Source organism: Callithrix jacchus, chromosome 1 (assembly GCF_049354715.1).
Source record: "Callithrix jacchus isolate 240 chromosome 1, calJac240_pri, whole genome shotgun sequence".
Lineage (NCBI taxonomy): Eukaryota > Metazoa > Chordata > Mammalia > Primates > Cebidae > Callithrix > Callithrix jacchus.
Window position 1 is genome coordinate 212,390,885 of NC_133502.1, and position 26,286 is coordinate 212,417,170.

At 51.2% G+C, this 26,286-nt stretch overlaps 1 long non-coding RNA gene across 1 annotated transcript; it reads left to right on the top strand.

Moving 5' to 3' along the window:
* Positions 1 to 2,853: 2,853 nt before the first annotated feature.
* LOC144578361 (uncharacterized) lies at positions 2,854 to 6,916 on the top strand. Its single transcript, XR_013523937.1, has 2 exons — positions 2,854 to 3,031; positions 6,858 to 6,916. It is a non-coding gene; the product is annotated as an uncharacterized LOC144578361 (long non-coding RNA).
* The last annotated feature ends 19,370 nt before the right edge of the window (positions 6,917 to 26,286 follow it).

Below are 26,286 nucleotides of genomic sequence, written 5' to 3' on the forward strand. Positions count from 1 at the left end.
TACTCAGGAAGCTGAGGCAGGAAAATCGCTTGAACCCACTTGAGCCAAGATCCGGCCTCTGCACTCCAGCCAGGGTGACAGAGCGAGACTCTACATCAAAAAACTAACGTAAAATAAAAAGTAAGATAAAATAAGAGAGAGAGAGGCCAAATGGCAAATAGGGAAAAAGTCAATCTTTGTTGAAACTAGGTGACCAATTGCGTACACATTCTTTTTAACTTTCTGCATGTTTAAAACCTGCCACAATCATAAGTTTGAAAAGTGGATGAAGATGTAAACCCAGGGCCTCTCGGCTGATGGCGTTTGCCACCCGGCTCCCTCTCTCAGTCTTCTGCCCAGCAATTGGCTCCACAGCTATTCCAGCCTGGGTCTCCTGAGGCTTGAATGAGCTGAGGGACTGGCTGAGCCCCTAGAATCAGACCAGGAAACACTGGATCTGGGGCTAGACAACTAAGGCAGGATTCTTAATGGGTATTTTGGAGATGAGGACAAACATCTCTCCCCTAAGGGCAGTCTTTGGGAGACAGCTCCACACAGAAAGGCAAGAGTCCCTCCTGGGCGTTTCTCCCAGTGTGAAGAGGAAAGCAGGCAAGGGTCCCTCCTGGGCGTTTCTCCCAGTGTGAAGAGGAAAGCAGGCAAGGGTCCCTCCTGGGCGTTTCTCCCAGTGTGAAGAGGAAAGCAGGCAAGGATGGACCCAGAAGCAAGAGCCACTTACAAGGGTACAGAATCATTCCCGGCTACAACGATTAAAAAAATGAGAAAAAGGCTGGGGTGGTGGCACACACCTGTAATCCCAGCATTTTGGGAAGCCAAGGCAGGCGGATCACCTGAGGTCGGAGCCAGCCTGGCCACTATCAATGACTTTTTTAGTAGAAACCTCATCTCTACTAAAAATACAAAATTGGCCGGGCGTTGTACAGGGCACCTATAATCCCAGCTACTCGGAAGGCTGAGGCAGGAGAATCACTTGAACCTGGGAGGCGGAGGTTGAGATGAGCCAAGATTGCCATTGCACTCCAGCCTGGGCAACAAGAGCAAAACTCCATCTCAAAAAAAAAAAAAAATCAGCCAGGTGTGATGGCGCACACCTGTAATCTCAGCTATTCGGGAGGCTGAGGCAGGAGGATCACTTGAACCTGGGAGGTGGAGGTTGCAGTGGGCAGAGACTGTATCATTGCCCTGCAGTCTGGGCAACAAGAGTGAAACGCCGCTGAAAAAGAAAGAAAGGAAAAAAGAGAGAAAGAGAGAAGAGAGGGAAGGAAGGCAGGAAGGCAGGGAAGGAAGGTTGAAAATGAGACCAGTGTTCCCCCAAGTCAATTAATCGACTTAACACAATTTCCATAAAACACCAATGAACAGTTTTATGTAACTTGACAATATTACTGCATAACTCATATGGAAAAAGAAGTAGAGGCCGGGCACGGTGGCTCACGCCTGTAATCCCAGCACTTTAGGACGCCAAGGCAGGTGGATCACGAGGTCAACAGATCGAGACCATCCTGGTCAACAAGGTGAAATCCCGTCTCTATTAAAAATACAAAAATTAGCTGGGCATGGTGGTGCGCACCTGTAGTCCCAGCTACTCGGGAGGCTGAGGCAGGAGAATTGCTTGAACCCAGGCAATGGAGGTTGCGGTGAGCTGAGATCGTGCCATTGCACTCCAGTCTGGGTAACAACAGCAAAACTCCATCTCAAAAAATAAATAAATAAATAATAAAAATTAAAAAACAAAATCAGCCAGGCATGGTAGCACATGCCTGTAGTCCCAGCTACTTGGGAGGCTGAGGCAGAAGAATTGCTTGAACCAGGAGGCGGAGGTTGCAGTGAGCTGAGATCACGCCACTGCAGTCCAGCCTGGGCGACACAGCAAGATTCCATCTCTCTTTTTTTTTTTTTTTTTTTTGAGATGGAAGGTGGAAGAGCCATAATCCCATGGAAAACTGCACAGGAAATGCTCAAGATGGTATGCTGGCGCTTCCGCCCTTCGGAACCCCTGACCTGCAAGAGGCAATTCCCAGAGCTTCCCCAAGATGAAGGTTTTAACGGGTGCCTCAGCCAGGACATCTGGGTTTGGGGAAAAGGCAGCGATGGAAGCTGGCCGTGTGACTAACCACCACTAAGGGGTGATTTTATTGAGTTACCTTGTCTCTGGAGAAGGAAATGGGCTAGTCAAAGAAATTAGCATTCTAAAGGCACGAGAATCTGTAAAGTAGTAAAGGGCCTTGAGATGAGAGCCTGCATTTTACACAGGAAGGCCCAGACTTGGCCCAGTCTGGCCCAAGACCACCTAACTCGTCAGTGGCAGAGCTGGGATGAACAAAAGCTCAGCTTCCTGACTCCCCATCCCCTGCTCTTTCCACCACTCCAGCCGGCCGCTCCCAATCCCTCTGCTAAGCCAACCCACCTACAGACAGTGTCACGATCCCCCATTCCCTGAATCCCTCACTCAGTCCCCGACAGCTGTTTCCATCTTTCCTGAATCCCCAGCGTCACCGGGTTGGTGGGGCAGAGTGCTCAGAGAGCAGAAGCTGGGATGTGGGGTCTTCCCAAGGTGGTGCGGGGTTTCTTTGCTGTTTAAAAATGCAGGGCAGGCATCTGCAAAAGGCAGCTGCATTTCTTACACAGTTCCTAACCGCCAGGCCCAGTGCCAGACAGCAGACCCTTTGTCAACAGAGATACCCTGGCTTTGTAAACCAAAGGGAGGCAGAAAAAGTCCTCTAGCAACACAGACTGGCCTCTGGGGGAGGCGGGAGAGGGAACTGTCTACCGAAGTTCTCATTTAAACAAACAAACAAGAAGACAAAAATAAGCTAGACAAAGAGCCAAGGGGGAACAGGAAGCAACTCTGAAATTACACTGTAATTGAAGCAGAGCTGCTTTCCAGATTCCCAAGTGCTGGGACAGGCTTGGGGCACGTTTATCAACCTGGTCAAAAGCAGGACAAATTAAGCTGCATCCCAGCCTTGCCTCTGAAGAATTTAGCATGCAAATGAAACATGCTAAGCTTGCATCTGGGGCATGAAGCGGACCAGTAAGTAACCTGCACGCGTCTTGGGCGTTTAGAGAGAAGAATCGAAACTGGGCACTGAAAGGGAGGCACTAGGGAAGCTGAGCAGGGGGTGGGTGGCCATCCTGCTTCACCAGGGACGGTTTTCTTTGGTTTCGTCCAGGCCGATACCGAGGCTAGAAGCTAGCTGGCTGGCCCTCCAGGACCACGCCAGTTCACATATGAGAGTACACCAGACTTAGGCGCAGGAAGACTTACATGAGTTTGTGCCAGTATTAACCCCGAGGGATGCCTACCCAATCAGAGCCATCGCGCCAAGGCAAGGAGGGCACTGCCAGGGCGTTTGCATGACGGAAACTAGCATATGGGCTCAAGAGAAACCTTTCTGGGCAGGGGAAGGGAGGGCCATACCCACAAGAATCACTCTCTGGTGGTTTCACTTTGGTTTCAGAACCTGTGGCTAAGGCAGAACGACCAGGAGGGCCCCTGGCCCCGTTGCTTTTTCTCCTCCCAGCTGCTTCTGTCTCTCTCTCAGGCTCCTGGACACAAAACAGCTGAGCAGATAAACAAGTCACCACCTGCTCCCTCCTCCCCCGTGACACCGCCCCTGTCCCCAAGTCCCACCCCTTCTTCTTGCCCTCTCTCCCTCCATTCCTCCCTGAAGCCAAACTTCCCAGCAGCAGCTGCAGCTGCTCGCTCCCCTCCCGTGGCCTCCCAGCACAGTTCCCTGCAGCAGCTCCTGCCTCACCAATGGCAAATGAGGAACATGTGTACAGAGCCCTGGGCTCTCTGTCCTCCCAGGGCCATTTCAAACAAAACACTTGTGCTTTCTGAAAGTAAGATATGGAGCTCTGGAGTCCCCAAGGAAAAGGGGTTTATGGCGTCCACAGCCCTGGAGCCAACGAGTGTCTGGGCCCCTTGGCCAAGAGCCCCACTGCCAGGCACAGGCAAACTGGGGGGAAGGGGTTAATCTGAGCAGAAGACGCCAGGAGGGGCCCAGCTTCATTCCCGATTGCAGGGGAGGCTCCTCCTTGGATGGAGGTCAGCAGGAAGCTGCTCAGAGAGGCCAGGAGGCCAAGGCCCAGTTTAAACCCTGAATGAAGGCCACCTTTTCAGTAGCATGCACGTGTGTGCGTGCACACACACGTACACACGTGTTAGCATGCACATGGCGTCCTCTAATTAACAACAGAACAGTTGTCACAACAGACTCTGGGTTTGGTGTCAGAAGCCCTGATCCGTGCTGCTTAATAAGTCCCCAGTGCCAGAGGCAGGCACTATGGAGGCCCCAGCTGGTGGGGAAGGGAAGCCCAGAGTGCCTCCTCCCAGCGAGGGGTGTGCGTGCCAGGAGCTGGATGGTGCAGCTCCCCCAGAGGTTTTCTTGGCAGTTTAGGGTTTAACTTTGGGTTACTAGGGCTCACCTTGGTTCAGAGGCACCTAAGTGAAGACACTGCAGCTAGGATGGTGATGAGGCAGGGGGCCAGCCTGTCTTCACCCCCAAGCTTCCATATTCTTTTTTTCTTTTTTTTTTTTTTTTGAGATGGAGTCTCTCTCTGTCGCCCAGGTTGGAGTGCAGTGGTACGACCTAGTTCACTGCAACCTCCATCTTCCGGGTTCAAGTGATTCTCCTGCCTCAGCCTCCCGAGTAGCTGGGATTACAGGCACTCACCACCACATCCAGCTAATTTTTGTATTTTTAGCAGAGATGGGGTTTCACCATGTTGGCCAGGCTGGTCTCAAACTCCTGACCTCAAGTGATCCATCCGCCTTAGCCTCCCAAAGTGCTGGGATTACAGACAGGAGCCACTGTGCCTGGCCCTTTCTTTTTTTTCTTTTTAAGAAACAGATTCTTGGGGGTCTCCTCTTTTGGCTGTGGAACGCCCCCCGTCTTCTCTATATGGGGGAGCCTCTTCCTTCTTTTTGCCTCTCTTTTTTTTTCTTGCCAATTAAACTCTCTGCTCCTTAAAACAAAACAACAAAAAAACCACACAACAACAACAAAAAAAACAGAGGCTTTCTCTCTGTCCCAGGCTGGAGTGCAGTGGTGTGATCTTGCCTCACTGCAGCCTTGAACTTCTGGGCTCAAGAAATCCTCCCGCTTCAGCCTCCTGGGTCTATAGGTACACACCACCACACGCGGCTAATTTTTAAATGCTTTGTAATGACAGGGTCTCCCTATGTTGCCCAAGCTGGTCTCAAACTCCTGGCCTCAAGCGGTTTTCCTGCGTTGGCCTCCCCAAGTGCTGAGACTATAGTTGTGTACCACCATGCCCGGCCCACATTTCCCCAGAACTCTACCTTTCCTGCTTGTGGACAAGGCAGGGGATGGATCTGGTGTTTGGGAAACACAAACACACCTTTTTTTCTTTTTTGAGATGGAGTTTCGCTCTTGTTACCCAGGCTGGAGTGCAATGGTACCACAACCTCCACCTCCTGGGTTCAGGCGATTCTCCTGCCTCAGCTTCCCGAGTACCTGGGACTACAGGCAGATACCACCATGCCCAGTTAATTTTTTTGTATTTTTAGTAGAGACGGGGTTTCACCGTGTTGACCAGGATGGTCTCGATCTCTTGACCTTGTGACCCACCCGCCTCTGCCTACCAAAGTGCTGGGATTACAGGTGTGAGCCACCGCACCTGGCCACAAACACACCTTTAATTTGTCTCGTTCCTGTCTGCACAGGCTGCTGCTGTTTTTTGTGGCAGAGGCACTGGCCTGGATAGCTCGAAGCTGGGTTTGAAATTGTCTTTTTTCCTTTTTTTTTTTTAAAGATGGAGTCTCGCTCTGTCTCCCAGGCTGGAGTGCAGTGGCACGATCTTGGCTCACTGCAACCTCTGCCTCCCAAGTTCAAACAATTCTCCTGCCTCAGCTTCCTGAGTAGCTGGGATTACAGGTGTGCACCACCATACGCATCTAATTTTTGTATATATAGATTTTTTGAGACGGAGTTTCGCTCTCGTTACCCAGGCTGGAGTGCAATGGTGCGATCTCGGCTCACCGCAACCTCTGCCTCCTGGGTTCAGGCAATTCTCCTGCCTCAGCCTCCCGAGTAGCTGGGATTACAGGCACGCACCACCATGCCCAGCTAATTTTTATATTTTTAGTAGAGACGGGGTTTCACCATGTTGACCAGGATGGTCTCGATCTCTTGACCTCGTGATCCACCCGCCTTGGCCTCCCAAAGTGCTGGGATTACAGGTGTGAGCCACCGCGCCCAGCCCTAATTTTTGTATTTTTTTTTTTTTTTTTGTGGTAGAAACAAGTTTCACCGTGTTGGTCAGGCTGGTCTTGAACTCCTGACCTCATGATCCGCCCATCCAGGCTTCCCAAAGTGCTGGGATTACAGGCATGAGCCACCGTGCCTGGCCTGAAACTGTTGATGGCTGTGTGATCTTGAACAAGTTACTTGACCTCCCAGAGCCTGTTTTCTTATTGGTTAAATGTTAGAAATATCTGGCTCTGACTCAAAATTAACTACTTTTTTTTGAGACGTTGTCTCACCCTGTGAGCCCAGGCTGAAGTCACTGTAACCTCCACCTCCCAGGTTCAAACGATTCTCCTGCCTCAGCCTCCACCCACACCCAGCTAATTTTTGTATCTTTAGTAGAGACGGGGTTTCTCCATATTGGTCACAGTGGTCTCAAACTCCTTACCTTGTAATCTGCCCACCTAAGCCTCCCAAAGTGCTGGGATTACAGGCGTGAGCCTCCGCGCCCCTGTTCCTCTTCTGTTTTTCAGGTGAAATTAAGTGACAGGGCTAAGGTAAGATACATGAAACAGCAACCATTCTGCTGGGACTCCATTTGGTGCTCAATAAAATCATTCGCCTTTTTTTGGTCTTTTGTTGCAGACGAAATGGAAACACCAAATGGCTGGTGGAAGTGGCACGAATAAACAAGACCAAAAACCCTGTGGCTCTGAGGAGTCACCTGCAGACCCACTGGGCAGGGTAGAGAGGCGCCCGGGGGGAAGTTTCCTGCCAGGAGGGATCAGTGGGCAGGTCTCTCCTTCCCACTTGTTCAGCAGGGTTTCTCCTCCTCGGCGCCACTGACATTTGGGCCAGGTATTTCTTTGATCTGGCGGCTGTCCTGTGCACTGGAGGGGGCAGGGGGTTAGCAATGTCCCCAGCCTCTACTCTCCAGGTGAAGTGGCAAGCTGTCCGCCTCCCCCCAGTGATGACAATCAGAATGTCCTGCGCGGTGGCTCACGCCTGTAATCCCAGAACTTTGGGAGGCTGAGGCAGGCGGATCATGAGGTCAAGAGATCGAGACCATCCTGGCCAACAGGGTGAAACCGGGTCTTGCTAAAAATACAACAAAATTAGCTGGGCATGGTGGCACGCGCCTGTAGTCCCAGCTACTTTGGAGGCTGAGGGAGGAGAATTGCTTGAACCCGGGAGGCGGAGGTTGCAGTGAGCCGAGGTCACGCCACTGCACTCCAGCCTGGCACCTGGTGACAGAGTGAGACTCTGTCTCAAAAAAAAAAAGAATGTCATAATGGAGGGGACAGAATCACCCTGAGAGCCCCCCTAAAGAGTCAGGAGTCCCCCCACCTCCTTTAGGAGTCTGATCCAAGGCTGTGTTCACAGCAGGGACTCACTGAAGGTTGGAGGACCTTCACCAACACCCCTCTTCCAAACGAGATGCCTGAGAAGGAAGAGCTGGTCATGCAGGAGGTGGAGAGTGGCTGAGGGAGGGGCGAGGAGAAGCGGTGCCTGAGGTCCAGCAGGCTGGCTGGAGAGCCCAGGCCGGTACCCACCAGTGACTCCCTGAGTGGCGCTGCTGTGGTGGCTTCCCCGCTCTGGCCTTCTGTCACCTCGTTTGCTGAATCCAGGTGAATTTCTGAATCAAACCAGAAAGAATGCAGGTGGAGGGAGTCAGATCGGCCATGCCCTTGCTGTTGCTACTGAGCCGCGTGACCTTAACTGAGCCATGTGATCTCTCTGCAACTGTTTCTTGGGCTGTGAAGCGTGGGGGCTGCAGTCTCTGAGCTTTAAGGTCCCTTTCAGCTGTAAGTTCTAGGGCCTGTGAATACCACGGTGTCATTAGACTACCTGGGTGCTGGTCAGGACCTTGTAAGTTTTGCTCTCACTGCACTGCAAGCCAGAAGTACAGTTCTCCTCATGTGTTTAAGAACTCTTGGCCCAGGCTGGCCGTGGTGGCTCACGCCTGTAATCCAAGCACTTTGGAGGCCAAGGCGGGCGGATCACCTGAGGTTGGGAGTTCAAGACCAGCCTGGCCAACACGGTGAAACCCCGTCTTTAAAAAAATAAAATAAAAATTAAGAAAAAGAACTCTTGGCCCAGCACAATGGCTCATGCCTATAATCCCAGCACTTCGAGAGGCTGAGACAGGTGGATCACCTGAGGTCAGGAGTTCAAGACCAGCCTGACCAACGAGGTGAAATGCTGTCTCTACTAAAAATACAAAAATTAGATGGGCATGGTGGCACATGCCTGTAATCCCAGCTACTCAGGAGGCTGAGGCAGGAAAATCGCTTGAACCCAGGAGACAGAGATTGCAGTGAGCCAAGATGGCCCCACTGCACTCCACCCTGGGTGACAGAATGAGACTTCATCTGAAAAAAAAAAAAGAACTCTTGTTGCTGAGAACTACTTCAGGAGTTCCTACTGTGTGCAAAGCAATGTGCTCTCTGCTATGCACATGGAGAGAGATCTTCGCCCCTTTCCTTTGAGAGCTAATAATCTAGTAACAGATAAAAATAATTCCAACAAAAGGCCGTAAATGCAAAATGTCTCATCCTTTCCAATGGGCTCAAAATCAGGCAGATCTGAGTCTGAGGCTAGGTCCATCGTCATGAGTTCTTGGTTACTGTGGCTCATTTAATCTCAGTTTTTTACTTGGAAAATGGGCGTAACAACAACTACGTCACAGGGTTATTTTACGAGTTAAATGAGGCCGGGCGTGGTGGTGGCTCATGCCTGTAATTCAAGCACTTTGGAGGCCAAGGCGGGCGGATCACCTGAGGTCGGGAGTTCAAGACCAGCCTGACCAACATGGTGAACCCCGTCTTTATTTAAAAAAGAAAAAAAAAGAGTTAAATGAGACAATATATGGGCTGGGTGCCCTTATATTCCTGTAATCCCAGCACTTTGGGAGGCTGAGGGGGGCAGATCATGAGGTCAGGAGTTTCAGACCAGCCTGGCCAACATGGCAAAACCCCATCTCCTACTAAAAATACAAAAATTAGCTGTGTGTAGTGGCTCGCACCTGTAATCCCAGCTACTCGGAGAACTGCTTGAACCCAGGAGGCGGAGGTTGCAGTGAGCCAAGATCATGCTACTGCACTCCAGCCTGGGTGACACAGCAAGACTGGGGAGAGTTAAATGGGTTGGGTGTGATGGTTCACGCCTATAATCCCAGCAGTTTGGGAGGCTGAGGGTAGATTACTTGAGTTCAGTAGTTCGAGACCAGCCTGACCAACATGGTGAAACTCAGTCTCTACCAAAAATACAAAAAGTAGCCAGGCGTGGTGGTGGACACCTGTAATCCCAGCTACTTGGGAGACTGAGGCAGGAGAGTCACTTGCACCTGGGAGGCAGAGGTTGCAGTGAGCTCCAGCCTGGGCCACAGAGTGAGACCCTATTTGTAGAACAATTACCATGGTGCTTGGCACATCATTAAGTGCAAAAATAATTGTTGTGGCAAATATTTATTAGCTACAGTGCAGCAGGCGCTGTGCTAGGCCCTGGGATAGCGGAGATGAGGGACAGGACTCTTGGTTTGGAGCGACTCACCAGCAGGTAGGGAAAGCAGCAGGGAGCAATGACAGGACCCTGACCGCACTGCGACAGAGCCAGGCAGGAGAAGCTTTGACACGGACGGGGAAGGCGGCAGCCCTGACTGCTGGGTAAGGCAGGCATGTGAAGCAGTGAACACGCTGCCCGTTGAAGCAAGGTCCGTGGTGTTGACCGGAGTTAAGCAGACAGGGCTGCTGGGAGGTGGGAGTAGCCGAGGTGCCATCAAGCCCAGGCCACAGTGCTCCTGCAGAACTGAATGCACTCAAGCAAGGCGGAGTGTCTGTGGGATGATGGTGAGAAATGAGCCTGAATGTTGGCCTCAGAAAGAAGGGACCTACACAAGAAATGTTTCCTTTTTATTGGACACACTATTTCCCCCTTCGACCTAACTGCCAGGCAGCTCAGAACCAATATTGATTGATTGATTGATTGATTGATTGATTGAGACGGAGTTTCACTCTTGTCACCCGGACTGGAGTGCAACAGCATGATCTGGGCTCACTGCAAGCTCCGCCTCCAGGTTCAAGCCATTCTTGTGCCTCAGCCTCCCGAGTAGCTGAGACTCAGGCACACGCCACCATGCCCAGCTAATTTTTGTATTTTTAGTAGAGATGGGGTTTCACCATGTTGACCAGGATGGTCTCGATCTGTTGACCTCGTGATCCACCCGCCTCGGCCTCCCAAAGTGCTGGGACTCAGGCACGCGCTCCCGCGCCCTGCTAATTTTTGTATTTTCAGCAGAGACAGAGTTTCACTGTGTTGGCCAGGCTGGTCTCGAATGGACCTGACTTTGTGATCTGCCCGCCTCGGCCTCCCAAAATGCTGGGATTACAGGCGTGGGCCACCGCGCCCGGCCCCAGTTTTTAGGTTCAAATGTTGCAGCACTTCCCTGAATACAACTTTTCTTTCTTTTTTTTTTTTTAATTTTTATATCACACTGGTCCATTAGAATCCAACTTTTCTGATGTGATTATTCTCTAGCTCCAGCTTCCTCTACCCTGAACCTCAACGTTTAATCTGGTTTGGGGGTTTCCGGCACTTGCGCCATTCATTAGGAACTGCCTTGAATCTTTTTGAATATGCTGAACACACATGGTGTGTAAATAAATAAATGAACTATAAAATGCAAACATGCACAGACAAGAGTGAAGCCAGAGCCTTCAGAGTGCGCTACAGCAGGGCGGCAGCAGAGTCTGGCTTGTTCCTGGCAGCGTCCCCAGTGCCCAGTCAGTGCCTGGCACACCACAGGAGCATGATCAACAGCAGGCGACACAGAATTATGGCAGGGACACTTCACCTAAAAGAAGCCTCCTCCAGGCCGGGCACGGTGGCTCACGCCTGTAATCCCAGCACTTTGGGAGCCGAGGCGGGTGGATCACTTGAGGTCAGGAGTTCAAGACCATCCTGGTCAACAAGGTGAAACCCCATCTCTACTAAAAATACAAAAAATAGCTGGGCATGGTGGCGCGTGCCTGTAATCCCAGCTACTCGGGAGGCTGAGGCGAGAGAATTGCTTGAACCCAGGAGGCGGAGGTTGCAGTGAGCCGAGATCACGCCATTGCACTCCAGCCTGGGTAACAAGAGTGAAACTCCGTCTCAGAAAAAAAAAGGAAGCCTCCTCCATAAAGCTTCTTTTTTATGAACACGAGGATGGACCCCCAGAGCCACTGGCTGGCTCTATCCCACATGCAGGTTCTCGATTGGACTTCCTCCTATATCGTCCACCAATCCTTGCGGCTGAAAGCCTTATTGCTCCAGCTGGATAGCAAACCACACCTCAAGGACAGATACTCTGTCACACATGCCTGTGTTCCCCAGAGCTGCACCCAGCACAGAGCTGCTCACAAAGTGGCCTCCCCAAATTTCTGTGGCTTTAGCCTGACAAACACCCACAATCCCCATGGCCGAACAAAGACGAGTGACCCTAACCCACTGGAGTCAGGCTGGACTAGCTTCCACTCCGGTCACACACCCACTTTTACAGAGCGCTGAGTGAGAGGAAGAAAGAATGGCCTCTTACCAGCCCAAGGGGAAGGTCTTTGCGCACGTTTTTCTCAACAGCGTAATCTGGTGTCCTGACACAAAAGGGCAGGGGAGAAAAGGGACAGCGGCTCCTAATGAACAGAGGTGGATGGTGGCCGGGCCTCTGCGACCACTGCTCTGCCCACTGGGCAGACCAGCCATTTCTCCTGGCTCCTATCAAGAGTCAGCTCAGGGCAAAGACTGGGGCGGATGACACATGTCCAGAGGAGACCTGTGCTCAGGGCTTCCTTCTGGCCCCGGAACCTTCCCGAGTGGCCTCTCACGCACTCCCCTCCCTCCCTCCTTCTCTCTGTTCCCCCCACCCCCCCACAGTGAAAGGACTCCTTGGCAAAAGTATCAGGTTTCAGTTATCTGTGTCCTGGGAAATTACAAGGTCTTTCCCCTTTCTCTTTTTAGCCGGGATTACACAAGCAGAGCCTGCCCAGCTGCTGTCACCCAGGCCAGGGGATCACGCCAGGCGACCCAGCCAGAGGTGGGCAGGGTCACAGAGTCCAGCTGCCAGGCCTGCTCACCCCTCTTCTTGGTGTGATCCCCTCAAGTCCAATTCCCAGGGACCTTCCCCAGGCATGCTGAGGGCACAGGCTGTCCCCACCACGTCAGGCATCTGGCCCCCAGGTCTCCTTCCCCTCCAGGGGCAGCCACCGTCAGAGGGAAAAATGGAAACACCAGGTTATTTGCGATCTGACTACTCACTCCTCGTTTAGAGAGACAAGCAGGAGGCCAGGGGAATAGACGGGACTGTGGGAACAGCAGAAGGCAGAGGGTGAAGGGTGCCGATCAGAAGGAAAGGTGGAATCCCCACACATTCCCTGCCGCTCCAGGCTTGTTTAGAAAATTGGAAAAGAGGCTGGGTGAGGTGGCTTATGCCTGTAATCCCAGCACTTTGGGAGGCCGAGGGGTGCGGATCACCTGAGGTCAGGAGTTCAAGACCAGCCTGGCCAACATGGAGAAACCCATCTCTATTAAAAAAATTAATAAATGTTTAAAAAAAGAAAATCGGAAAAGGACAGGGGTGCAGGACACTGGGCCCTTCCATCCTCAATCATACATATTCAGCCAGGTGAAGTGACTCACGCCTGTAATCCCAGCACTTTGGGAGGCAAAGGCAGGAGGATCGCTTGGGCCCAGGAGTTTGAGACCAGCCTGGGCAACATAGCGAAACTCAGTCTCTACAAAAAATTTCAAAAATTAGCTGGGTGTGGTGACGCATGCCTGTGATCCCAGCCATTCAGGAGGCCGAGGTGGGCCAGGGAGGTGAAACCATGTTCATACCATGGCATTCCAGCCTGGATGACAGAATAAGACCCTGTTTCTAACAGTAAGAGGAATACTAATATAATACATACTCAGTAGCTACGACTCTGCTTTACAGGATAACTGGGGCAAAAGTGTTCCGGGGTGAAACTGGGTAACCTAGTTTGAAAGGTCTGGGAAACATGGCCCAATTTCAGCTTCACTCACCACTGCGGCCAAGTGGAGATTGAGGTTCGTAACATACGCGATACCAGACATCACCAAAGCCTTCATTCTACAAATGGGAAAACCATGGCTGAAAGCTCACCTGATCTCCCAAGTTCACTCAGAGACTTGAGGATGGGCCGAGCTCCAGAGTCCAGGCCCTGCCCCACTCCGCTCCACCCCATACACCTTGGAGTCCCCTGGCCAACCAAGGAAGGAGTGTAAGGTGACTTAAGAAAGCAAAAACACGGCCGGGTGCGGTGGCTCACACCAGTAATCCCAGCACTTTGGGAGGCTGAGGTGGGTGAATCATGAGGTAAGGAGTTCAAGACCAGCGTGGTCAACATGTGAAACCCCTTCACTACTAAAAATACGAGAAATTAGCCAGGCATCGTGGCGGGCGCCTGTAATCCCAGCTACTCAGGGGACTGAGGCAGGAGAATCACCTGAACCCGGGAGGTGGAGGTTGCAGTGAGCCGAGATGGCGCCACTGCACTCCAGCCCGAGCAACAGATCGCACCGCTGCACTTTAACCGAGACTCCATTTCAAAACGAAAACAAAAACAAAACTGAGGCAAAAAACAAAAACTGAGTGCAAAAGCAGAAGGGGAATTTGGGGTAGAGGCTCCAGTGTGTGTCTGGAAGGGCAGGCCCGGGTGTCCAGAGCACCTTCTGCCCACCTCCCCCTTCCTGCAAGGTCCCTGCCTGAGAACTCTTCCACCCACTCCTGGCTGCGGGCGCCTGATATTTTCCAAAACACAATTTTCACACCTCTTTTTTTTGAGACGGAGTTTCGCTCTCGTTACCCAGGCTGGAGTGCAATGGCGTGATCTCGGCTCACCGCAACCTCCGCCTCCTGGGTTCAGGCAATTCTCCTGCCTCAGCCTCCCGAGTAGCTGGGATTACAGGCACGCGCCACCATGCCCAGCTAATTTTTGTATCTTTAGTAGAGACGGGGTTTCACCATGTTGACCAGGATGGTCTCGATTTGTGGACCTCGTGATCCACCCGCGTCGGCCTCCCAAAGTGCTGGGATTATAGGCGTGAGCCACCATGCTCGGCCTAATTTTCACACCCTTAAAAGTGGGCTGGGGCAGAGTCAGGATCAGAGCCTCTCGCTCAGATTTCCTGCCCTGAGAGGATACGGGGAGCTGTGCAGGTCCTATCATTCAGAAGAAACACAAAACCCGAGCCCCGGGGAGTCACGTGGCCACCAAGGACGCCCCAGCCTCGGACTAAGCTGAGGGCGTGAGCCCGGGTGGCCTGTAGCTGCTCTGCTGCTCTGATCAGTCCTGAAGACGCACGGCACCCCCACCTGTCACCTTTAGGACCCTTGGGTCTGGCCTCCTTAAGACTCAGTGTTCCCGGTGCTCACCTTTGGGGCTCACTCTGCTGCTAAGGAAACAGCAAGCAACTTCGCAGGGTTCTGAGAAATAACTTTCCTAGGAATGTCACCAGCTGCAGACGCCCCTGTCATAAACTGTCCCAGCTCTAAGCCGCCTAGGGCTTTTATCCCCTCCTCTTAGCTACTCATTACCCAGCTTAATTAGGCCAGGAAATGCTGGCGCTGAGGACACTCTCGGCAGGAGGCAAGGCTGGAGGAGAGATTCTCAGCAGCGCCACTTCCTGAGGCTTGAGCTGGGGGGCTGGGGAGGGCCGTGGAGGAGGACGGCTGGGGACTGCAGGCTGCGTCCTCCAGTGAACAGCTGCTGGAAACGGAGCAGGGATGCGCGCATTTGCTCCCCGGCCCTCCAGGGAGCTGAGGGTTGCGCTTGTTTACGGGAACAGCACGGGATCTGAAGGCCTGGAAGGCTCTGCCCGCACCCGCCCCAGCCCTCCCATCTCAATTAACCAGCTTCACCACCCCGCCCCCACTCTTTCCTCGGGGAGAGGTTGCAACCTCAGTTACCACTCACAATATTTCAGCCCAGACCCTGACATAATCACGGTGAAAGACCCGGCCTGAGATGCCCTCCATTTTCTTTTCTTTTCTTTCTTTTTTTTTTTTTTTGAGACGGAGTTTCGCTCTTGTTACCCAGGCTGGAGGGCAATGGCGTGATCTCGGCTCACCGCAACCTCCGCCTCCTGGGTTCAGGCAATTCTCCTGCCTCAGCCTCCTGAGTAGCTGGGATTACAGGCACGTGACCCCGTGCCCAGCTAATTTTTTGTATTTTTAGTAGAGACGGGGTTTCACCATGTTGACCAGGATGGTCTCGATCTCTTGACCTCGTGATCCACCCGCCTCGGCCTCCCAAAGTGCTGGGATTACAGGCTTGAGCCACCGCGCCTGGCCTATGCCTTCCATTTTCAACCAGCCCCTGACCTTCACCCTGAACTGCCTTGGTCACGCGACCTCGTGGGTCTTCAGAAGGTGGCACTAGGAATGGGGTTGCCTGCTGTAGGGCTGTGTGCACATCACCCAGTTCTGGAACTTTCTGCTACAGTGATGTTGATGGGGGAGTAGCAATGTTGAGGGTTCATAGAATGGGGTTTATATCAGACAGATGGGAGACTAGACTCTAGCTCTGCCCTGGGTCACACTGTGACCTTGAATATGCTATTTCATTTTTCTGCACCTCAGTTTCTTTAGCTGCAAAAATGGGGGTGGTATCTCCGAGGTGGGGCCCTGGTTCAGAGGCCTGCAGTTACCAAGTTTCCTTTGAAGGGAGGCATAGAAAGGGGAAGCTGTGTTGATGAGATCCCTCTATCTGCTGAAGGTCTTCACACTTACAGGGTTTTCCTTTCATTTCCCAAGTATCTGTGGAGGCTTTGAGATTTAAATGAGAAAACAGGCTCGGAGAAGGGAGGAGGGTGGGTCCTGGCCCCTGAGTGGCAGGGCAGATCATGCGACAGGCCTGTGGCAGATGCCAGGGCTGCCGAGTCTGGGACTGCTTTGTGGCCTGGAAATGTCAGAACGACACCAGCCTAGGCCAGGCGCAGTGGCTCATGCCTGTAATCCCAGCACTTGGGAAGGCCGAGGAGGGCGGATCACTTGAGGTCAGGAGTTGGAAACCAGCCTGGCCAACTTGGTGAAACCCTCATCTCTACTAAAAATTCAAAAATTAGCCGGATGTGCTGTTGGGTGCCTGTAGTCCCAGCTACTCGGGAGCCTGAGGCACAAGAATTGCTTGAACCAGGAAGGCAGAGGCTGCAGTGAGCTGAGATCACGCCATTGTACTCCAGCCTGGGTGTCAGAGTGAGACTCTGTCTCAAAGAAAAGAGAATCACACCAGCCTAGAGCAGCCGCGTCACTGGGTAGATCATGGCTCTGGAGAGGGGACCTCGAGGGCTCAGAGTCACAGTGTCATCTGAGAGGGACTGTCTGCAGAGGCTGCCTCTCACCCGGGAGCACACACACATCGTGCTACAGGTCCTGCAGGGATTCGGTCCAGCCTCACAGGTGTATGGTTTTATGCCTTGGCTCTTCCGTTGTGTCCATGTTTTCTCAGAAAATGCAAATTTCTTGAGAAGTGACTTCTTCTCCCTCACCTGAAGCAAGATAAAGGTGATTCTCAGCACTCAGATATCCAATAGTGCTGTGATTTTAAATTTTCTAGATAACTTTGAAAAGTGCTCTCCCATTCTACCAAGCAAAAAAAAAAAAACAAAAAAAAAAACGCCCCAGGGCAGGGGTGGAGGGATTAGGGAACCTCCAATTCTCCAATTCCAACCAGAGAGGGCACTAGTCCATCTACCCAGGCCCTCCCCACATGGAGGTGCTCCCAGGTCCCCAAGAAAATCTCTTGATCCACTCAAAGAATCCCAAAGTACTGACCATTGGTTTTCAAGGTCCCAAAGTCATGACACTCTTAGCCTTAGCTGGAAAGGTGCTTCTCATTTGAGAAACATAAAATCAGCCGAGAGCGGTGACTCACGCCTGTAATCCCAGCACTTTGGGAGGCCGAGGTGGCTGGATCACCTGAGGTCAGGAGTTTGAGACCAGCCTGGCCAACATGGTGAAATCCCGTCTCTACTAAAAATACAAACAATTACCTGGGCGCGGTGGCACAAGCCTGTAGTCCCAGCTACTCGGGAGGCTGCGGCAAGAGAATCACTTGAACTCGGGAGGCAGAGGTTGCAGTGAGCCAAGATCACGCCATTGCACCCCAGCCAGGGCAACGAGAATGAAACTCCGTCTCAAAAAAAGAAAAAAGGGGCCGGGCGCGGTGGCTCACGCCTGTAATCCCAGCACTTTGGGAGGCTGAGGCGGGTGGATCACGAGGTCAAGAGATCGAGACCATCCTGTCAACAAGGTGAAACCCCGTCTCTACTAAAAATACAAAAAATTAGCTGGGCATGGTGGCGCGTGCCTGTGATCCCAGCTACTCAGGAGGCTGAGGTAGGAGAATTGCCTGAACCCAGGAGGCGGAGGTTGCAGTGAGCCGAGATCGCGCCATTGCACTCCAGCCTGGGTAACAAGAGCGAAACTCCGTCTCAAAAAAAAAAAGAAAAGAGAAAAGGAAAAAAATAAAGTCAAGTCAAAGCTCTAGCTGGCTGAGCAGCTAGAGGCATAAGAAACCTTGGAATCCTAAACCTTCAGGGTATCTGGCTTTGTTAGTCTTTGCTTGGGATCGGAGATAAGGGAAATCAGGGATAAAGAAAATAAATCGGCAGCTTCCCAGGGTGCTGGAAAGACTGTCAGACAGAACTTCCTTCCGTGTGGCTCCAGGGAGCAGAACTCGGGTAAAGCTTCAGGAAGGCTGCTGTGGGCTTCACAGGCAGCTGTTCTAACCCCTGGGGCTGTCAGAAACGCAGTCTGTCTTGCGAAGGAAGGCAGGCCAGGCAGTGCAGGTGCACGTGGGGGATCCGGGGAGGCAGGAGCTGGAGGCGCTGTGCACTGAGGAATACGTGGGGCCTTCAGAGTCACACCTCCCACCCGCAGACGAAGATGCTGTGACGCGTAACTAGGAAGGGTGAGGTTGGGAGGACAGCCACTGAAACAGAGCCAGGACCGCCAGCTCTAAGCCAGGGCCTTTCCTCTCAGCATCATCGGGGCACGCTTTAAGGGCAGCTCCCTCTCCATTCACTCTACAACCACCTTTACACCCACTGGGAGGCATCAGCTTCTAGGGTTGACTCCCACACAGAGGCAGAAGTGGGAGATGCCGCCTCCACCCTGAGGAACGTGGGGACAAACATCTGCTCCCTGCCATTGTCTCCTCTTATTTGGTGGGTGGGAGGGACCTGGTGGAGCTCTTCAGCCAAATAACACACACAAGCGGCACCTGGTAAACCCTCCTCCAGGGTAACTGGGGAAAGCTGAACACGCCCGGTGGCCTGAGAGGGGTTTTCAGAATGTCACTTTAATGCTGTGTGGGTGGGGCAGAGAGGTGACATTTCCCCTTCTTGGCAGCACCCTCTTGTCCCTCGTGTATTCTCTGGCTGCAGAGCCCGATGACGCTATGTGGGGACAGATACAGTCACGGGTGCCTCTCCCTCCCCTATGGGCCTGCCCTGGTGCCACTTCTAACCACCAGGCTTGCAGCAGAGTGCCTGGATTCTTGGGTGTGGGTGGGCGTTTATCTCATCAGACAACTAAAAACCAGGCGGAGGGGACTGAATCACACGTCTTGCTGGGACTGGGCTGCGGGTTCACGCGTTCACCTGCTGCCCTGCTTAAAAACACAGGGCGGGCTGCCGGGCGCAGTGGCTCAAGCCTGTAATCCCAGCACTTTGGGAGGCTGAGGCAGGTGGATCACGAGGTCAAGAGATCGAGACCATCCTGGTCAACATGGTAAAACCCCGTCTCTACTAAAAATACAAAAAATTAGCTGGGCATGGTGGCGCGTGCCTGTAATCCCAGCTACTCAGGAGGCCGAGGCAGGAGACTTGCCTGAACCCAGGAGGAGGAGGTTGCGGTGAGCCGAGATTGCGCCATAGCACTCCAGCCTGGGTAACAAGAGCAAAACTACGTCTCAAAAAAACAAAAACAAAAGTAGCAGTTGCTTGCTTCCTTTTTATTTGTATTACTCATTATTACAGGCATGTGTCACCACGCTCAGCTAATTTTGTAGTTTTAGTAGAGATGGGGTTTCGCCATATTGGCCAGGCTAGTCTCGAACTCCTGACCTCAGGTGATCCGCCTGCCTCGGCCCCCCAAAGTGCATGAGCCACACTGCACCCGGCGTCTGTTTTTAACTGCTTCATGGTTTACTTGGTCTGGATGTCATAATTAATTAATTTGTTTGTTTGTTTATTTATATTTTTAGAGTCAGGGTCTCACTCCGTTGCCCGGGCTGTGAGTGCAGTGGTGTGATCATGGTTCACTGCAGCCTCGACCTCCTGGGCTCAAGAGATCCTCCTGCCTCAGCTTCCTGAGTGGCTGGGACTATAGGCATGTGCCACCATGCCAGCACATTTTATGTTTTTGGTAGAGATGAGGCCTTGTTGCTTTGCCCAGGCTGGTCTCGAACTCCCAGCCTCAAGCTAGTCTTCCACTTTGACCTCCAAAGTTGCAATTACGGTTCTTACCCGCCTAGATGTGATGATTTAGTTAATGATTTCCTTATTGATAGATATTTTGGGTCCCCCTTTATTTATTTATTTATTTATTTTTTTTTTTAGATGGAGTCTTGCTCTGTTGCCAGGCTGGAGTGCAATGGCACAGTTTCAGCTCACTGCAACCTCCACCTCCCAGGTTCAAGCCATTCTCCTGCCTCAGCCTCCTGAGTAGCTGGGATTACAGACACACGCCACCACACCCAGCTAATTTTTGTATTTTTAGTAGAGACGGGGTTACACCATGTTGGCCAGGATGGTCTTAATCTCTTGACCTCCTGATCTGCCCACCTCAGCTTCCCAAAGTGATGGGATTACAGGCATGAGCTACCTTGCCAGGACCCTTATTTATTTATTTGTTTGTTTATTTATTTTCTTGAGATGGAGTTTCATTCTGTCACCAGGCTGGAGTACAGTGGCACAATCTCGGCTTACTGCAACCTCCACCCCCTGGGTTCAAACAGTTCCCCTGCCTCAGCCTCCTGAGTAGCTGGGACTACAAATGAGCTCCACCACACCCGGCTAGTTTTTTTGTATTTTAATAGAGACAGAGCTTTACCATGTTGGCCAGGAAGATCTTAATCTCCTGACCTCATGATCTGCCTGCCTCAACCTCCCAAAGTGCTGGGATCACAGGTATAAGCCGCCACATACAGCGGACTGATTGACTGATTGATTGCTATTTTACCCTGGGTGACTTTTTAATGAGGTGAATTTAAGGTGGGTTGGATTTCAGATTACTATATTTTTTTGCTTAGAAAACTTTCAGCAGAGAAAGATGAGGACCCCACCACGGATAACGCTGAATTTGTTCTTGTTTTTCTTGTACTAAGTCCTATGTGGAACCTTGGCCCCTTTGCTACTGGGCCAGCCCCTTCCTCGGAGAGTGACCTTAGCCCCTTGGGCCAGCCCAACTGCCCCAGTTCCCACCCTCTGGTGGCTAGTAATGAGGCACACCCCTGTGCTTCCCCTGAGGCCTCTGATAGGTTGGGCTCACCCTTGCAGGGCTGGAATCTGCCCAGCTTGCCCCCTCCCTCGGGGAATGGGGCAACCCCCCCCACCCGTCCCCCTCTCCGTTTTCTCCGGAGCCCATGAGACAAACAGCTATTGGGACGGAGCTGCCTCCTGGGGGAGGCCCCTGCAGCCTCTTTCCCGGTATCTGTGCCTCCTGCATCTGCCGCAGCTTCTGTGGTCCAGCCTGACCTGATGTGTCTATTTGTACTTCCTCACTGTCTTCTTTGAATCTTGATTTTTTTTTTTTTTTGAGACGGAGTTTCACTCTTCTTACCCAGGCTGGAGTGCAATGGCGCGATCTCAGCTCACCGCAACCTCCGCCTCCTGGGTTCAGGCAATTCTCCTGCCTCAGCCTCCCGAGTAGCTGGGACTACAGGCGCGCACCACCATGCTTAGCTAATTTTTTGTATTTTTAGTAGAGACGGGGTTTCACCTTGTTGACCAGGATGGTCTCGATCTCTTGACCTCGTGAGCCACCCGCCTCGGCCTCCCAAAGAGCTGGGATTACAGGCTTGAGCCACTGTGCCCGGCTGAATCTTGGTTTTTAAGGAAGTTTCCAATCCCACCTCCAGCCAGAGCCCCTCCCGACCTTTACCTCCCCAGCTCTGGGCCTTTTGTCTTCCATGCCAACCCTCCCTGCAGGTTCCTCCCCCTCGGCCAGGAGCTCTCCAGCCCAGCAGCCTCTCCTCTTACTAATCTCGTTTCCAAACGCTGTCTTCTGTAGCTAGGTCTGCACAACGGAAAGTGAAGAAGGTTGGTAATTACCTAATGAGCCCATACAATGCAGACAGCCTATTAAAATATCCTTGACACAACAAATCCCCTCCCCTTTGTTGAAAGCTGAACTCCAACGAGGCCTGCCCCTCACAAAATCTGTCACTTCATCTAGATGATTGGGGTGAAGAGAACCCATGTTTATCCAACTAGCAAGTGAGAATTTCGGCTTTCTCTAGGTCTGGCTGCTATCTCTCCAAATAAACGATACTCAAAGGTACCCATAAACAAAACAAAAGAGAAAACACGCCACAAAAACTACTTTTTTTTTTTCTTTCTTAAAGACGGGGTTTCTGCGGGGCACGGTGGCTCACGCCTGTAATCCTAGCACTTTGGGAGGCCGAGGTAGGTGGATCACCTGAGGTCAGGAGTTCAAGACCATCCTGGGCATCATGGTGAAACCCCATCTTTAAAAAAGAAAAAAATTAAGGCCGGGCGTGGTGGCTCAAGCCTGTAATCCCAGCACTTTGGGCGGCCGAGGCGGGTGGATCACGAGGTCAAGAGATGGAGACCATCCTGGTCAACATGGTGAAACCCCGTCTCTACTAAAAATACAAAAAATTAGCTGGGCACGGTGGCGCGTGCCTGTAAACCCAGCTACTCGGGAGGCTGAGGCAGGAGAATTGCCTGAACCCAGGAGGCAGAGGTTGTGGTGAGCCGAGATCACACCATTGCACTCCAACCTGAGCAACAAGAGTGAAACTCCGTCTCAAAAGAAAAAAAAAAAAGGGATTTCACCATGTTGGTCAGGCTGGTCTTGAACTCCTGACCTCAGGTGATCCGACCGCTTTGGCCTCCAAAGTGCTTGGATTACAGGCATGGGCCACCACGCCCAGCCCACAAAAACTACTTTCTTAGAGTTTGTGTGTAATTGTGAGCAGAAATCTACCCTCAAAATAGGAATTTCTGTGGAAGGTACTGTTTTCGTGGTATTTCAGATTCCGGCCAGATTCCAGTGTTCTTGCTTTTCTCTTCTTATCTTTTTTTTTTTTGAGATGGAGTTTTGCTCTTGTTACCCAGGCTGGAGTACAATGGTGCGATCTCGGCTCACCGCAACCTCCGCCTCCTGGGTTCAGGCAATTCTCCTGCCTCAGCCTCCTGAGTAGCTGGGACTACAGGCACGCACCACCGTGCCCAGCTAATTTTTGTATTTTTAGTAGAGACGGGGTTTCACCTTGTTGACCAGGATGGTCTCGATCTCTTGACCTCGTGATCCACCCGCCTCAGCCTCCCAAAGTGCTGGGATTACAGGCGTGAGCCACCGCACCTGGCCCCTATTTGACAATTTTAGTCAGAACATTTAATATGTCACTTCAATTATTTCACAAAACACTTTAATTATTTTAGTTATTTTCTTAAACTATTATAACTATTATTATTCTGATCATTTTTTGACATGGAGTTTCGCTCTTATTGTCCAGGCTGGAGTACAATGGCACAATCTCGGCCCACTGCAACCTCTGCCTCCAAACAAAAGTGCAGGCCGGGCGTGGTAGCTCAAGCCTGTAATCCCAGCACTTTGGGAGGCCGAGGCGGGTGGATCACGAGGTCGGCAGATCGAGACCATCCTGGTCAACATGGTGAAACCCCGTCTCTACTAAAAATATGAAAATTAGCCAGGCATGGTGGCGAGCGCCTGTAATCCTAGCTACTTGGGAGGATGAAGCAGGAGAATTGCCTGAACCTGGGAGGTGGAGGTTGCAGTGAGCTGAGATCACACCACTGCACTCTAGCCTGAGTGACAGAGTGAGACTCTATCTCCAAAAAAAAGAAAAAGAAAAAAAAGAAATAATGGTGGGTGCGGTTGCTCACACCTGTAATCCTAAGCCCTTTGAGAGTCTGAGATGGGCAGATTGCCTGAGCTCAGGAGTTCAAGACCAGCCTGAGCAACATGGTGAAACCCCATCTCTACTGAAATGCAAAAAATAAAATAAATCAGCCAGGCGTGGTGGAAGGCACCTATAATCCCAGCTACGTGGGAGGCTGAGGCAGGAGAATTGCTTGAACTCGGGAGGTGAAGGTTACAGTGAGCTGAGACTGTGCCACTGCCTTCCAGCCTGGGCAACAAAATGATACTCTATTTCAAAAAAAAAATAGAAAGAAAGAAAGAGAAAGAAGGAAAAGAAAAGAAATAAAGATACTGTATTTGTAAAAACTGCTTTCAAATGAAAGGCGAACCCCTGATTGTCTATTTGTGTGTGAGTGTGAGTTTGAGAGACAGTACACTGTTGGTTCTAATATGAATAAAATTACAGGTACACTCTGTTTGCTGAATTATGCAAGAAATGCTCATAAATATGGCTGAGGGGCAGATTTAAGCCCACGGTGCTTATAAAACCACTTAAGAAAAATATCACGCTGGGCATGGTGGCTCAAGCCTGTAATCCCAGCACTTTGGGAGGCCGAGGCGGGTGGATCACTTGAGGTCAGGAGTTCAAGACCAGCCTGGCCAACTGGGGAAACCCTGTCTCTACTAAAAATACAAAAAATTAGCTGGGCATGGTGGTGCGTGCCTGTAATCCCAGCTACTCGGGAGGCTGAGGCAGGAGAATTGCCTGAACCCAGGAGGCGGAGGTTGCGGTGAGCCGAGATCGCGCCATTGCACTCCAGCCTGGGTAACAAGAGTGAAACTCCGTCTCAAAAAAAAAAAAAAAGAAAGAAAGAAAGAAAAAGAAAAATATCACAAAACATTGAATTTTTCACGTGAAAGAAAGGTTTCAGCAAACTTTCACAATGTCTCCATATTTCTACTCCTAGAGTCTAGGATTCCTAGGCGTCACAGCTCTTCAGATCTACCGGAAGATGCCTTTCCCCTGTATTTCCCTCCAGGGTCCTTCCTCTGGTTATTCTTTCATTGTAAAGTGAGAAATCTCTAGGGCACAGTCTCCATGTGCTGGAGGCTCAGCGAGTCATGATGGACGAACACAGACGCCAAACTGTCATGAGCTAGGAGATCTTGGACAAGTCCCAAAGCCTCTGAGCCCCCATTTTCTGAGCTATGAAACAAACATCATAATGCCAACATTGGTAGGAAATGTGTGAATATTGAGTAAAAATGTATAATTGAAAACAGTTTGTAAATTCTGCAGTGATCTATAAAATACGGTATCAGATTTTTTTTTTCTTTCTTTCTTTTTTCTTTTTGAGACACAGTCTCCTTTTGTCGCCTGGCTGGAGTGCAATGGCGCGATCTCGGCTCACCGCAACCTCTGCCTCCTGGTTCAAGCGATTCTCCTGCCTCAGCCTCCCGAGTAGCTGGGATTACAGGCACGAGCCACCAGGCCCAGCTAATTTTTGTATTTTTAGTAGAGACGGGATTTCACCATGTTGGCCAGGATGGTCTGGATCTCCTGACCTTGAGATCCGCCTGCCTTGGCCTCCCAAAGTGCTGAGACCACAGGTGTGAGCCACTGCGCCCGGCATTTTTTCTTTCCTTTGAACCTCCAACCTCTACCTCCTGGGTTCAAACAATTCTCTTGCCCCAGTCTCCCAAGTAGCTGGGATTACAGGTGTGTACCACTACGCCTGGCTAATTTTTGTGTTTTTAGTAGAGATGGGGTTTTAAACCCATGTTGGCCAGGCTGCTCTCAAACTCCTAACCTCAAGTGATCCGACTGTCTCGGCCTCCAAAACTGCTGGGATTATAGGCGTGAGCCACAGCACACAGCCACATTCGGCTACTTTTTAATTTTGTTGAGAGATGGGATCTTGCTATGTTGCCCAGCTGGTCTCAAACTCCTGGGCTCAAGTGATCCTCCTGCCTTAGCCTCCCACAGGGCTGGGGCTGTGGGTAAGAGCCACCCTGTCGGCAGATCCACATTTTTTTTTAATTTTACTTTAGGTGCATACTATATCTGGCATTTTTCCCTATGTTATCCCTCCCCACCCTCCCCTCCCTCCCCATCCCCCACCAACTGTCCCCTGTGTGTGATGCTCCTCTCCCTGAGTCCACGTGTTCTCGTTGTTCAACACCCACCTATGAGTGAGAACATATGGTGCTTGGCTTTCTGTTCTTGGGTCAGTTTGCTGAGAAATGATGGTTTCCAGATTCTTCCAAGTCCCTACAAATGACTTGGATGAATCTCATCGTTTTTTATGGCTGTGTAGTATTCCATGGTGTATATGTACCGCATTTTCTTCGTCCAGTCTATCATTGATGGGCATTTGGGTTGGTTCCAGGTCTTTGCTATTGTACACAGGGCTGCAGCAAACATATGTGTGCATGTGTCTTTATAGTAGGATAACTTATAGTTCTTTGGGTATATACCCAATAGTGGGATTGCTGGGTGAAATGGAATTTCTACTTCTAGATTCTTGAGAAATCGCCACACTGTCTTCACAATGGTTGAACCAATTTACACTCCTACCGACTGTGTAAGAGTGTTCCCATTATTGGCCGGGTGTGGTGGCTCACACCTGTAATCCTAGCACTTTGGGAGGCCAAGGTGGGTGGATCACCTGAGGTCAGGAGTTCAAGACCAGCCTGACCATGATGGTGAAATCCCATCTTTCTAAATAAATAAATAATAAAAAAAGAAGTTGGAGTTGAAGCAAAGAAGGACCCAGGAAGAAAGAAAAAATAAAAAGAATCTTCTTCAATGGAATTTTTTTTTTTTAGAAACTTGGTTTCATTTTCCGTTAAGGTGAAAGCTGACATCTGGGTTCGGTTCAGTTCTTAGCCTACACGTGGTCGTTTTCTTTCTGTCTTGTCTGCTGTGTTGAGGTGTTTGAG